The sequence below is a fragment of the Coptis chinensis genome, chromosome 5 (assembly GCF_015680905.1).
Source record: "Coptis chinensis isolate HL-2020 chromosome 5, ASM1568090v1, whole genome shotgun sequence".
NCBI classification, from domain to species: Eukaryota; Viridiplantae; Streptophyta; class Magnoliopsida; order Ranunculales; family Ranunculaceae; genus Coptis; species Coptis chinensis.
In genome coordinates this window covers 44,053,834-44,068,743 of record NC_141460.1, presented here as the reverse complement: position 1 = coordinate 44,068,743, position 14,910 = coordinate 44,053,834, and the positions used below count along the sequence as shown (strand labels likewise).

The following is a 14,910-nucleotide window of genomic DNA, read 5'->3' as shown; positions in this document are numbered from 1 at the left end:
TGGCTAGTAGAGGGCCTAGCGAACTAGAATTATCCTCATTATATCGTGAGAGAGACTAGCTTGGCCGAGGTAGAGGTGGGGAGGAAGGAGATCCCATTGTCGCCATAGCAATACTAGGAGATTCCCTAGAGACTACTACATCCATGAGAGAGGTAGGAGATCGTGTTGACGTCCTTGCAGTACTAGGAGATTCCCTAGTGACTACTGCGTCATTAATAGTAGATATTACTTCAGAAACAACTGGGGCAGTAAAATTCAGATTTGTGGCATCTTGCATGCTTGAACAAGCGGCTAGAGCTGCAGCAGAGGGAACCCACACTTGAGTAGAAGCTGCTGGGCATCTAGCTATTGGGTGTCCAAAACTACAACATCTAGTGCATGACAGGGGTTTCCAAGGGTACTCCACGTCGACATAAACATGTTTGCCACATATCTTCAATTTAATCAATATATGTTGGAAAATCAAAGTCCAAAGGTATTGTAACACAGACCTTCACAAAATCGAGCATTTTCTTCATAGACGTTGCTCCATCCATACAGAGAGGACCCCTAATAAGACTAGCTAGAAAAGATAGTCCTTTCTTAGTCCATAGCTCTTTCGGAACTTTTGAAAGTTTTGCCCAGATTGGCACAATTGAAATGTTATTCCTTTGACTTTCCGCTTCCGGTGACCATGGCATAACGACAAAGATCTTGCTAGCAATAAATATAGGACCACCTTCAAGGACAGCTTGCTTGTCTTCAGAAGCAGAGAAACTTATGTAAAACAAGTCCCTGTCTGTAGTAATATCCATAGACCCTTTTAACTTACAGGCTTTCTCTAAAGCATTCTTAACAAAGGGAAAACTCATCCTTTTATCCAGGAAGTAACCTATTAACACTTCTTCCCATTCAGTAATACCCTCATCAATAATATCCTGGGGTACTACTGCTGCCCCCTCGTCAAAGGATGGAGTGCACAGTTCTAAGACAAAGTTAGAAGATGCCAAAGTTGATTTGGCATTTTGAAAAAGAGAGCTCCATCGGAATGGTTGAGGAGGAGTGAATGCTGACGCCATTGAAAGGAAGAATCTTGAGAAAAGAGAGGGTGTGAATCAATCCTTATGTTCCAGTCCTGAAGAACTCACACAGTTAAGCTACGGAGGATTTTACCCCAGACTGGAAGGAAAAGAGACGCTTCATTTGAACAACTCCATTTGTGACCCGGTGATGGATTTTACCCGAAGTGGAAAGAAAAAAGAAGCGAAGATAAGCTTATACACCAAACTAAACTTTTTGACGAAAAGCGGCAAAAAGAGGAGCACAAGATCATTTGAATGACTTAAGTTATGTCACTCCCTATCGCCCAGAAAAAGGTTCCCATCCACGTAATACACATATTGAATGAACCTAGACTTATTCTAGTATCATGTAGGATTTATTTTCTAGTTATTTTCATTCAAGTCATTTACTTTTTGTTCTTCAATCAATCAATCATTTATTTTCTTTGTTGTTCTTCTTTCAATCAATCATTTATTTCTTTCAAGTTATGTTTCCAATCATTTAAACAACTTAGTCTCTTCAAACTTCTTCAATACAATAGATTTAAACTATACAAATGCTAAACTAAAAGAATCTACATTCATTCCTTCTAAAACTCCCAAATATTCAAGCTCTAAACCATTTATGGTGAACCTCATTCAATATATTTTGAAGACTCCCACAACTACAACTTCAAATGGCACCGCCGTCATGGATTGAAGGAGCAAGAATGCTTGGTTGATCATCTAAGGAGGGAAGCATCACTCTCACCTTTTCACTTCTTATTTTTCTAATTTTTGTTGATTTATTTTGTTTTTTTTCATTACTGACTTACTTTTTTGCAAGCCCAGGTTCGAGGTCAACATGCTGGAGAGGAGCTGAAGATGCAGTTGGAGGATGACCAAACTTCGCACACATCTGATGCGCGATCACGCGGGCGACCGCGAGTCCACCTCCACAGTGATAGTTGGTTTTTTTACAGTTCAGTTGTTTTCTGTGTGTGGTTGTACTGTGGAACTCGGATTTTGTAATAGAGTAGTATAAATCAGTGGAACTTGTTTGTAGTAGATAGAGATAAAGAAAAAAAAAGAGTTTTGGTTGATTATTTGGATTGATGTGAGTGGAACACTTGGTTGAAGTTGTGCAACTTACCAAGAGTTGGAGTTTTCATTGCCTTGGGAAGTTCAAGTGTACAAGGCGAGTCGTGAATCATATGATCGCGTACTTTGAATCAACATGGTAATCAACACTCTAATTACGATTAGCTCTAGTTAATATAGATAATATATTTGATTAGTATAGTGTTAGTTTACTTTTATGTTTTGGGCCCTTAAAGGCAAAATTGTTTAATTATCAAAAACCCGGACTGTGGGCATTTTAAGTGGACCTTTTTTTTTGTAACATAAAACAGGGAAAAGCTCGAACGGTTGGGCTTCATTCTCAGATCACGCGCCAACCAACATCGCTTTCTCCTCAAGTAGAGTGTAAGCATGGCTTGAGAGGTAAATTCTAAACCTCCTCGAAGCCTATGTAAGAGGATACCTTGTATGTTCAAGCATACTTACGTGATTGTTTGAAATTTAATTTCCACATTGCAATTTACATTCACGCATAAGGCTAAACTCAAGCCACATAACAACCATTAGGAAGTCATTCCCCAATGTAGATAAATCGGAAGATGCTTGATTCGGTGAAGCCCTAGACCAAAAAAATGAATTAAAATCAATCAACTAGAGTCCAAAATAGTCACGCTCCTCTAGAAAAGGACAAAAATATAGTCACGAGTATTTAGAGTAATCAGTTACTAGATTCCAGTAGACCAACTACCTTCCTCACCCCTCCCCCGTTATTCATCGTGAGTGAGATTCTTAGTAGCACACGACTTGGTGAAGTGGTACTTGACTCTTACGAGGCGTGTAGTAGAGCATCCTAGTCAATTGCCAATTGTTCCCTTGAACGAGGGGAATAGTAAAGTATAGACCAAGCCAAGTTTTCAAAACACCATACTTGCAAAAATGAATTTCGATTGCTTGAGCATACCTTGCATCGTTTGTGCATGTTAGGATAGTTTTGCTTTCTTGCTAAAAGTGCATGATCTTTGCGTTAGGGCACTACAGGTATTAGCAAGAATAAAACTTACTCACGTAGGATAGCACGTCATCCTAGACAATCTCCTATTTCTATTCCTCCATCTACTAAAATGGCTGATGAAGTAGTGTAAGCAGAAGAGCCTATTTCCAACTTCTACACACCGTTGTAAAACAGATCTCCATCTTGTATACGACTCACACTGCTCACGAGCGACTTTCACATTCCACCAAACGTGTTTAATCTTCTACCCATCTTTCACGGGTTTGAACATGAGTTACCGTACGAACATCTATGCCGGATAGATGAAGTACGCAATACTTTCCACCATCCGTCCGCACAGCAATCAAGTGAAGCTCACGAGTGTTTCCTTTCACTCTAGCCGGTAAGAGTCACGCTTGGCTTCTTTCTTAGAAGCCCGATTCTTTCGATACATGGGAAAAGGTTGTGTTCTCCTTCATGAAGAAGTATTTTCCGCCTAAGAAAATAGAAGAGATAAGAAATAAGATACAATTCTTCAGATAGAATCTGAGTAAGACATTTTTTGAAGCATGGGATAGATTCTCTGACCTACCCCATTCATGTCCTCACCATAAACTAGAAAAATCAACTCTTGTCCAATATTTCTTCAAATGCCTTCTCCAAGAACACGAAGTTGTAGGAACCGTTATGGTTGCATCGAATGATCTACGAACTGCGAAAACCCACGCGCAGCGGAATAAGGGGTGTCCACTGTTTTGGATAGAAAATCATACCTTTAGATCAGCTGTGATAACTCTGTGAATCCAAGCTCTATGAAATCAGCAACCTCTTGATCTTCTGTTGTATTCTTATCCTTAGAATGGACGTTGTGTGGGCAACAATCTACCAACCCTTTTTTTCTCTCTTTCCTTGCCTCTCTTTTTCAATCAAAATGAATAGTAAAAATGGCCAGGAGAGAAGGGTTTCTATTTATAGGCTACAACAGGGACCATGAGGAGAAATTAGGGTTGGGCCTCCCATGTTCGCCCAGAACACACGGCCCAAGTCCATCAACAAATGGCTTATTCCACTAAAGGCCATTGTTGCACTACCGCCCTAATCCCAAATTACGTGTTATGTTTATGGGCTCCATATTATATGCTTGTTGATCTCCCCGTGTTTAAGATATCGAATGCCCGTTGATTAAGTCAAGTTACTGGCAACTACATTAATCAACTTCTTATGTCCTTGAGTAGCACCACTTAACCTCATTGTTATGTCGGATTATATCCACTATCCACTATCCACTTGCAGGGTTTACATGACAATCCTTATGAGCTCCTCAAGGGGACATCATCAGCCCGACTTCCTGCGGGTCACGGATTCCTTCTATAATCAACAACACACCTTACATATAATGTCATTACCCAATCCATCGAGTTTGTTGATTCACAAATGAATCTCACTCATTGATGATTTAAAGCAATGTACAATGCACGTAAGTGCTCGTTATTATATCCGGATTAAGAGGACAAACATCCATAATAACAGAGGTGTTTGTTCTCTTATATAATCAGTATAAAGAGAAACAACCTCACTTGGTCCCGTTTCATACACACAAAGTGTACTAGTGTAATCCTGTGGTCAAGATAGACTAATACCAGATTATACTACAACCTTACCAATGGTTTGTCCAAATTCATCTAGGTTGTGAACGTTTACTTATACTTTATAAGATACTGATAATATGATCTTACGTATTGTTACCACACACCATATCATCTACAACATAAAGTATTAGACACATGCATATAACTAATAACATATATAATATACATAACATTTGCCCATATGATTTTCATTCAAAATATAAAGAATTAGAGTTAATACAAAAGTAATGCTTTTAGTATATAACCCTATCGAAAAGTAACCCCGACATCATGAGTAATGGTAATTTTTGGATAGAGGTTTAACCCGGCTTTAAGCTTTCTTGAAAACCAAGCTGAAAAGACTAACCATTGGGGGGACATAAACAATTCCAGAACAGCTCAACCTAGTACATCTAAGGCTAGTGGTATATTTGATGTGAAATTAGATCTAGAGATTAAAACTTTAATCAAACCCCTCACAAGAAAGATAGATGCGGGTTTTGCTTCACCACCAGGTGTTCATATGCTAGTGCAGAATACTTCTTCAATTCTTCCATGATTCCATCAAACTCTTGAGGTGTCCCGCATTTGCTAGCCTTCCAAAATAAGAACTTATATTGTAAACCAGGGAATGACTTTTTAAAATTGGCATAAATATGCCTAGCACAATTCCTGTGCTCAGCAAATGGCAAATAGTCTTTAACTACTTGTACAAGGCCCTTTTATTGGTCACTTATAATGGTCAAGCCAAGTCCCTGTCCCTCACTGTAACCCAACTCTTGCATTAACAAATCAAGAAACCACTTCCAACTTTCTGAGTTTTCTACTTGTACTACAACCCATGCTATTGGGAACATTTGATTGTTTGCACCCCTCCCAATGCCTGCAAGTAGCTCCCCTTTGCAATAACCCTTCAAGAAACATCCATCTCCCCCAATAACTAGCCTACAACCACTTTTCCAAACATCTATAAGTGCTCTAAACCCTATATACATACTCTTGAAAACTGCAGGTCTATTAGGTTCGGGATTAGATGTCACAATCTCAATTGTACTACCAGGATTACTCTTTTTAAGCTCAAACTGGTAGTCCCACAACTTTGCATATACTCCACCCAACCTACTTTCCACTGCATCAAGAAATTTCTTCTTAGCCCTACAACACTGACACAATGTCACATCCAGCATAAACTTATGAGATATATGTTCTTTCAAATCTTTCAACTTCCTTTTAGGGTACTTAAGTATCTTGTCATGATAGATCCTAGCAATCCATTTATAGTTAGCAACTTGAACATCAAAGACCCTGGAACATGTATGCTGCTCTATATAAGACTTTATTTGAAAACTTCTTTTTGTATTCATCCAACTAGCATACAATCTGAAAGGACACCCCTCAGCACAGACTACAAGAATTCTTTTCTTGTTGTTCAACTTGAACCACAATTGGTACCCATGTGCAACTGCAAAGTCCTTCAAACAATCTTTCAATTGATTAGCATTCATAAAGACAATCCCTAATGCGGGTCTCATATGAAACACATCAGTTTTGGGATCAAAAGTAGGATACTTCATCTTCTTGGACTGTCTAAGTATGGTATCATCCTCATCCACATCCTCATCTATATCAGGGCTATCATAATAACTAGAATCTAAATAGTCACTATCAACATCTTTCAGTTCCACCTCTTCATCACTTGCAACATTCCTTGCTTCATCAACATTCACTATTTCATACACATCACTGCCATCACTAGTTACAGCTTGATCAACAACTCCACCATTCAATGCTTGATCACTACTCTCACCATTCACTCCTTCATCACCACCATTCTCAGTCACTGGAATATCTTCAAGTTCATCATCATCCCAAATAGATTTCATTCTTTAAATTTTTCTTAGCTTTTTCCTTTCTTCAACCATTTTTCTATCTTCAAGCAGCTCCTCATCATTATCAGACAACTCAGGCAAATCTTCAAATTTAAATTCATCCTCAGACTCACTACAAGAAAGATAAACCCTATCATTCTGTAATTGAGTTTGTATCTCTTGCTCTTTCGCATCCTCTAACTCAACTTCTTCAACAGCATGTTCAACAATCAACTCATGCTCAGTATACACCTCAATACCATTCCTAACCTTAGCTTTTTTCAACATTTCCATCACACCACTATCATCATGAACCAACATATACCTAGTGCCTCTAAACCTAGAGAAGTGAATTTTGATGATATTGGAATAACTCAACCCATCCACAAGTTCTTTCAAATCAAAATAACCAAACCTATCATGATCAATATTGTAAAAATATGATACCTTACCCCCACGATAGTGAAGCTTTGGAGTCGTAGCGAATCCTCCTCCATGATGGAGATGAATAGAAATAATATTCACTGCATAATTAAACAACACATTATATTAATAATAAATTAACAAGAATAATATTTTAATACTAATTGAATAATATTTATGCTTACTTGAATCAAATTAATTCCCAATATTAGTTAACATTGCGAGTTCACAAACAACTTTCTAAAACTTCTAGGGTTTTATGGTTTTCAGTTTATGTGGGGAGAGAGAGATGTTGGACAAATGTTGGAAATTAGGGTTTTAAGATAGATCCGCTATTTTCACTTAATTGTTGGAAATGAGCGCGAAAAATGAGAAATGAGAGGGAAGTTTGAGTCATGTGCTTTGATATTCACTTTTAGTTCGTTAGAGATTTGACTCTCTAATTTGATGCGAAAGCGAACTCAAAGTTCCTTACTCACGATCTTCGTTTCGTAAAGTTGGAATAAGGATTCGAACCAACCTAAAGTCTAGGACAACTACAAATTGGTTGTTACTCTTAGGGAACTAGTGAGTAAGTTTACTACTAATGCTAGGTATCTTTCCTATACAAACATTAAAGAAAAAACATTAAGATTTGAAATCATGCAATTAATACAAAATTCAATTTACTAAAGAAAAGGTGGAGAGCTAATCCTCCTCATGTGAAAATAACATTTAGTTGTTGATTTGAAAATGTTCATTTGATTCTTCCTAGACTCATAGACAAGCCCTAATGGAAGAAAACTTGATCCCTAACATGTATGGCTCATTAAAGAGTTCATACATGCTAGCAAAATGGAACCAAGGAATGACTTATCTCTAAGCTCATTACTTTGATTCCTAACTAAACATTACACCAACTATCATTTTGGGATAGGATGCAGGTCTAGTTGTTATTCCTAACAACCTACCAAACCAACCACAAATATTCTCCCTCACATGAGATGGATTAACTCCCCAAAGAGAAGTTAGCTCATGATCCTTGGGATGATGAATTACAAGCTAGAAGAACAAAAAGAGAGAAAAGAAGAAAAAGAAAAACTAACTAAACTCACTTTCGCCTTTTTATTTATTTCCTAGAAGAAAACCAAGGTTTCCTCTATTAAAACTATTACAAACTTTTTTACAAAACAAAAAACTAAATAATAAGAATGACTAAGGAACTAATATAATACAAGGTAAGGAAAAGAAGTCAAGGGAGTAAATGGAGTGTCCCCTTGTTTTGTTTTCTTCTTCAGTTGAGAGACATCTCATTTCCTCCCATGTGAAACATCAAACCACATTTACTTCATTTTTATCCACCACATTAAAACAAAGTGACACCTTGCCTTTTTTTCACTATTAACACCTAATCTAATTAATTATATGCAAGGTGTCAACTTTGCACCAATAATTTGTCATTTTTGTCTTGACATGCTCCATGATTGATGACTCATCCAATCTTGTGGGCTCGTATAGTGGGTCCTATGTGCAGTCCAGTGGCGGTCCGGTCTTTGGGCAATTTTACAACTTCCCGCCTATGCGTAGAGTTCATCATACGATTGTCTGAGCAGCTCACTTGTCGCATTCGGAGTCCTGGTTCAAGAGGCAGGAGCTTCGGAAGTTTGATGCTTCTGTGCGGATTTGGAAGATTTCATATATATGTCGTTCCTCGTGCTTTATCGTAGGTTTAAAACCATATTTCCATGTCTCACTGCTGAATACACGTAAAAGTATGAAAACATATTTATTTCATGGTTATTAAACACATAGTTAACCAAATTTATATGTCTCAACGGGGTTTCATAATACACTTTTGGGTGCTTATCATGCTTCTAACGTGCTTCATTTTAAGCTTGTGTGGCACAATGTCACAGAAACCCATGCCATGTTAGAAAAACATGACACGTGTTGACCACATGAGCACAAGTTGAGCGGAATTTTGCCCATGATCGTCACCGAAAAAGAAAATGCAAAGTACAAAGTACTGTAGTGAAAAAAAGAAGTAAAGTGTCTAAATTGAAAAAAAAATGTAAAATACGTTGTACATTATGCCCGTTAAGTGTATATTAGGTATATTAGTATATTTCTTTCTTTCTTAAAACGTTTTCGAAAAGACCAAAAATAGTTTTATGTTTAGTACTAAAAGTTTTGTTTCCTTTTTTTTTATGATGAATGCATAGTCTAGATGTCTCATTATAGCAATAGAGTAAGGATTCGCTTTTCGAACTTAGACTAATATACGTACAATAGTTTCTGCATCTTTTCATGAATGGCATGCATAAGCATCATTGATTGTAGATAGCAGTAAGTTTCCGAGACCAAAGTTAGAACAGTTAAGTTCCATATCCTGTAAGAATCTAGCCAAAAGTCTCATCTGAATGATTATTGAGTGATGACACAAAGGATGTCCAGATAGAAAGGCCACACGTTCACTTGCTTGATCACCACGTCATATCCTAGGAGAGAATTTAGGCCCTTTTTGGATTGATATAGCCAACTAAACCTTAAAAACCCTAAAAAATAATTTTTCTTCTAATTTCCCCCTTTTGAGCCTTCAAAAATTTAATAAACCTTTTTATTCTTCACCATCAAATCCTTCACCCGTTGTTACACACAATAAAAAAGTTTACCCAGCTGACGAGTTGAGAATTGGATGAATAGTAAAAATAGAAAAGAAGACCTTATACAAAAACAGAACAGTTAGTTGCTTCGAAAAGAAAATAAAATAAAATAAATATTCATATCAAAAATTGAAACTCCCAAAAGTTCAAAAATCAAATGGAGTCGATTTCAAAAGAAACAAAAGCAAAGTTAGAATTCCCAAAAAATCAACATCATATGGAGTCACAAAGCCAAAAGGCTAAAGTATGAATCACAATTCGAGAGCAAAAAACAAAACGGGGTTCTTCTCTTACAAGTATCTTGAAGACCCGATTTCTCAACTTATCAGATTTTGTTTTTCCCTTTCCATTTTTCTTTCTAAACCACCACCTTAGCCCCGTAAATCCTAATAAAATACCTCTAGCTCGACTAGGAATAGGGTGGTGTGATAGTAAGTGGCAATTGTGATCAATTGGCAATTGGCAATTGGTGTGAGAAATTGTGGCAATTGGCAATTCCTCACATACACAAACTGATTTGTGTATGTGAGGAATATAAATGCCCTTTGCATTTGAGAGGACGAAACTTGAGTGAATCTATCAGAGAGTTTGTGTTTTAACATATCCCTGTGAGAACCCACCTTAAAGACACTCTCCAAAAGTTTTGGAAACAACTCTACTTTTGCATTTCATTGCTCATGTTTGCGCATTTATCTTTAGATGATTAAGTTATTGTACATATGTTATCCTTAGTTCAAAGGAGTTTGTCATTATTCCCCCGCTAATGAGATGTATGGACTTTTGAGAATAAATAAAGAGACAAGACCCTTTGTGCTAGATAGAGGAAGTTTGTGAATACCTTCTCTGAAAAACTCTCTCGAGGCTTAAGCTCATCCACTAGGGAATTCCTGATGGTTTAAGGTCTTGTTGCATATGGTCAATGCATGCACACACACTGCTTAAACGATATTAGTAAAATAAACACATATTTGACTTCTTCTTTCTTATCTCTCATCTTTGTTTGGAGACAAGCAAAATGTTGTTTAGGGGTAGTTGATTAGACCTCAAATATGCTTGTTATCCCCTTATAATGCTTCAATATAATTTAGTCTAATTATATTATCAATAATGTAGAAAACTCATGTTCTTATTGTTTTTCAGGATACAAGTCTATTCTCGATGAATTATCTTAAACGGCGAATTCTATAGCCAAAAGGAGGCAAAAGGAGGCAAAATTATCTTGTGAAAAATAAAGATTATTGGGAAAAACAAAGTCAACGGTCAACGGTCAAAGTCAAAGTTAACTCAGGGGCTTAAACAACACTTAAAGACTCAAAGGCCAAAGGCCCAACCTATTCCAAGACATGGGCTCAACACTTAAAACTTCAAAGACCAAAGGCTCAACCTTTCAAAGACATGGGCTTAGGCCCAAAGGCTTGGTCTTATCCACTCAACTCTAGAAGACAAAAGAAGAGTAGAGAAATGTTCTAGAATAGGTCACTTGAATGAGAAGAAATAGGAAGGGTAAACTTGTACATATATACACAACTATATAAGTGTAGAGATTACCCAGGAAAAAAAAAAGCTAGCTAAGTAGTAACTAGAATCTAGTAGGAGTAGCATAACATTAATTAGATGTAGTTTTTTAATTAGTTTTATTGTTGTTTTCAAGCTCAAGCTTTTATGAATCAAACTTATTTTCTACCATTGAAACTTGTTTAAATCTTGTTTTCCTTCAACTAGTTCTTTCAACATCTTGCTATTCATTTCATTTCAACCCAAAAGTTTGTTATACTCATTTGAATGAATCAAATGAGTATGACTTGCTAACCAAATTACATCAATCCATCATTTACTTTCATGTGTTGAACCAAACCAATTAAGCATTCATGTTTCAATCATCAACTCCTAATAACTAGTGTTTCCACCATCTTTTAAACATCAAAAACTACAAATAAGAAATGAGTGTTTAGAGAAAGGTTTAGTTTTTATCCATCCATCCATTCTCCCCAACATAAGATTTAAGATGAACAATGACAACCCAATACTCACCCACTATCCAATAGTAACACTATCTCAATTCTGCCTCAAAATTCCTACTAATCCAACTTTATTACATTTTTTGGTGTAATAATAACCTGTCTATTTCTTGGGACCCGTGACCCCTTTGACGATACTTTCAATAAAAGTATAATGGACAAGGATGTCCGATAACTTTATTCTTTTGTTTTCATACTCATTAGGGAATAAATGACTATTGTAATAGTTGCAAACATACATCAATCTCCAAAAATTCCCCATTCCTTGGCTGGGAGAGAGGTTTAAATGGTTCAAGAGTTGGCGATCAAGTTAAGATAACGAGAATCTTAAACCTGCGGCGAGTTGCCCAATAGTCACAATGGTAAATCGAAGATCACCACATTGATATCAGGCACCTCTCCTGGCTCAACTCGAGTGTAATGTCGAGTTGAATATCATCGGTATTTGATAGGCTGCATGAACCAATTCTAAATTTGGTCTCTTGGGAAAGCAAGGATTAAGACCAAAGATGCCTTTGTTTGTATCTTCAACAACTTCACGCTCGATTCGAGACTTAGTAGGTCGAAGGATAACATGGCAAACCATCGACATAATCAACATATTCCTAAGTTTGTTCATTCTAGGCACACCTATCAAATGTTGAAGCCGAGGTGGAGGTATTGTGTCTTACTTCTGATTCAGTATCTTCACTAGACATTTCAACATCACTATAAACAATAAATTTAGAATTATTACAATACTTTTTTCCACGATCGAAACTAGTTTCACTATATTCAGTACGATCATATATAACATTATTTACAATACACATCAAAATTACGAGGTGGTGGTGAAGGAGGTCTTATAGGAGGAATCCGAAGCCCTGTCATACAACCTTAGATTCGTAGCCAAAAATGCATAGAGACAGTATGCCTAAAATTACCAAAGGTTTTTCTTCTAGCCATAACTGAAACAAGATAAAGTTCCAAATTCAAAACACCTATAAACTACTAGAGTATCTAAAATCGAAACTATAAAGATTTAAACACAAACCCTAACCCTAGAAATAAGAGAGTTGAACAGACAAAATGGTAATCAAAGTAAAAAAGACTATTCTGTAGCACAAGCATAATTTTCTAATAACCTGTTTCAAAGTATAGAGAATGATAGATTGGGTGTTGAAGAAAAGAGTTTGTCATAGAAAGGTTCTTCAAAGATAGGGTTGATAAGGCGGCAGTTGCGTGTTGTTTTTGCGTTTTTTGTTTTTAGAAGATAAAAAAGAGAGAGAAAGAGAGGTTTTTATACTCTCGAGTTGGGCCCAAAAGTTTGGGTCACAACAATTTTGCATTTTCTTTTCAAAATTTGAAAACAGTACCACATTTTCTTCTCGAAAAATTCAAATTTGAAGCGTTGAAATTTGAAGATTTTGAGAGGGGGGGATGTGGTGACCAAATATCGTGTATACTATATTGACTTTTAATTTCGTTATAAACTGAGATATCGACATAAGGGTCGATATCTCTCAGGTTTGTATGTTACAGGAAAGGCGGGAAAGAGGAAAGGAAGAGGAAGAAGATGGACACGCGTGAGCAAGTGATTGGGACTTGAAGGAAAATGATGACTATATAAAGATCAAAAGAGGATAGAGAATTCATTTAGTTTTTCCCACTTGAAAACTTGTAAACCAAAGAGAAGGAGAGGAAGATTGTAAACTCCATTAATGATAAATAAACAAGCTTTATTTCAGCTACCATCTTAATATTAGAATCTTTATTGATCATAACAGATTTGGTACTCACAAATTAAGTTGTTTTGGCCAGTAGTTGCCACAGTAGCGCAATATTAAAATATTGTGAATACATCCTCGTATTATTATTATTAGTGACATTGCATAATGCTATTTATGGTGATGATTATGGATCTATTGGGATTATAATAAAGTCTAAGCTATACTTCAAAATAAGTTTAGCAGCTCTAACAAAGTCCTACTCCACCACTACTAATCCAGCCAATACACTATTTGGAAAGAAAAAAAAAACATCATAACCATCTAGTCTTGGGCCCGACTTGTTATCCTCCATATCAATAGAGGTTATCCTCCATGTCAATAGAGCTTATTTGATTTCTGCATCAGATACATCCTTGTCCAAATCATCCTTGTACTCCCGAGTAAAATTCCTGTCACTTCCAGATCTTGAAGAATAAATAGTATTTCCTTATGATGATAATCCATATTCCTCATAAAAGTTTAAAAGTATCAATTGAAACTGTACTAGCTAACCCAGCTTCATTAAGTCTAATTCCTTGATCATAATCCATATTCTAAATGCAGTTTCTTCCCCTCCTTTTTTTTCTTTTTGATAGTGAGTAATTCATGGGCACCTTATTTATTCCTTACTTAAAAATTGGTTCAAAAAATTATTACAGACATCTAGTACAGATAATGACTCCCTCCACCTTGCCCATTTTGCCAGTTTGTGAGTTGACATGTTGCATGTTGGACGGGTGAATCTGAATAACATTGAATTAAAACTACTAGAGTTCATAGAAATATTGCACATAGCTTGGTTTCAGGTCCATGAAGATGCTAAAATCATGTCTGCACATGCTAAGATGATTGATTTAGCATCCCCTTCTACAATGACCTCTCTCTAATGTTGCTGGACTGCATAATTCACTGCCAGTTCCGATGTTAAGGCTTCTGCTTCTCTAGGTGAAGAGGCTTTGACTCTGCTAACTTTTCCTCCCAAGAATTCTCCTCGACTATCTTTTTTTTTTTTTTGATAATCGAATTCTCCTCAACTACCTCTGCCAATCACCGCTGTATTTGCATGATAATAATCCTTATGAAAACTGGCATCAAAATTTAATTTTACCCAACAACGATGCGATTGAGGTGCTATCATTCTTCATCTGTTCATTAGTAACCTCTATATCATCAGTAAAAACTCTATTCCAATCCTGCAAGATATTGTAAGAATGTGGGAAGAGTTTGACTGTTGGTTAGATTTAGAGCTTTGAAATCTTTTATTATTCCCAATTTGCCTTATTGCATCCATAATAGCATAGAAAAGAGCAGGAGAGTACATATCATTAATATCAGTAGGCTTTGCCTTATTGCATCCATAATAGCATAGAAAAGAGCAGGAGAGTACATATCATTAATATCAGTAGGCTTTTTGATACTTAGGCAAATAGAGAGTCATTTAGCCACATCAAAGTTAGCCTCATCTGCTCTACGCAAAACTTGGAATTGAACCA

At 36.5% G+C, this 14,910-nt stretch overlaps 1 non-coding gene across 1 annotated transcript; it reads right to left on the bottom strand.

Annotated features, from left to right (window-relative positions):
• Window positions 1–3,601: 3,601 nt before the first annotated feature.
• Window positions 3,602–3,707, bottom strand: LOC147497602 (small nucleolar RNA R71). The gene has a single exon (XR_015197201.1). It is a non-coding gene; the product is annotated as a small nucleolar RNA R71 (small nucleolar RNA).
• Between the last annotated feature and the right edge of the window lie 11,203 nt (window positions 3,708–14,910).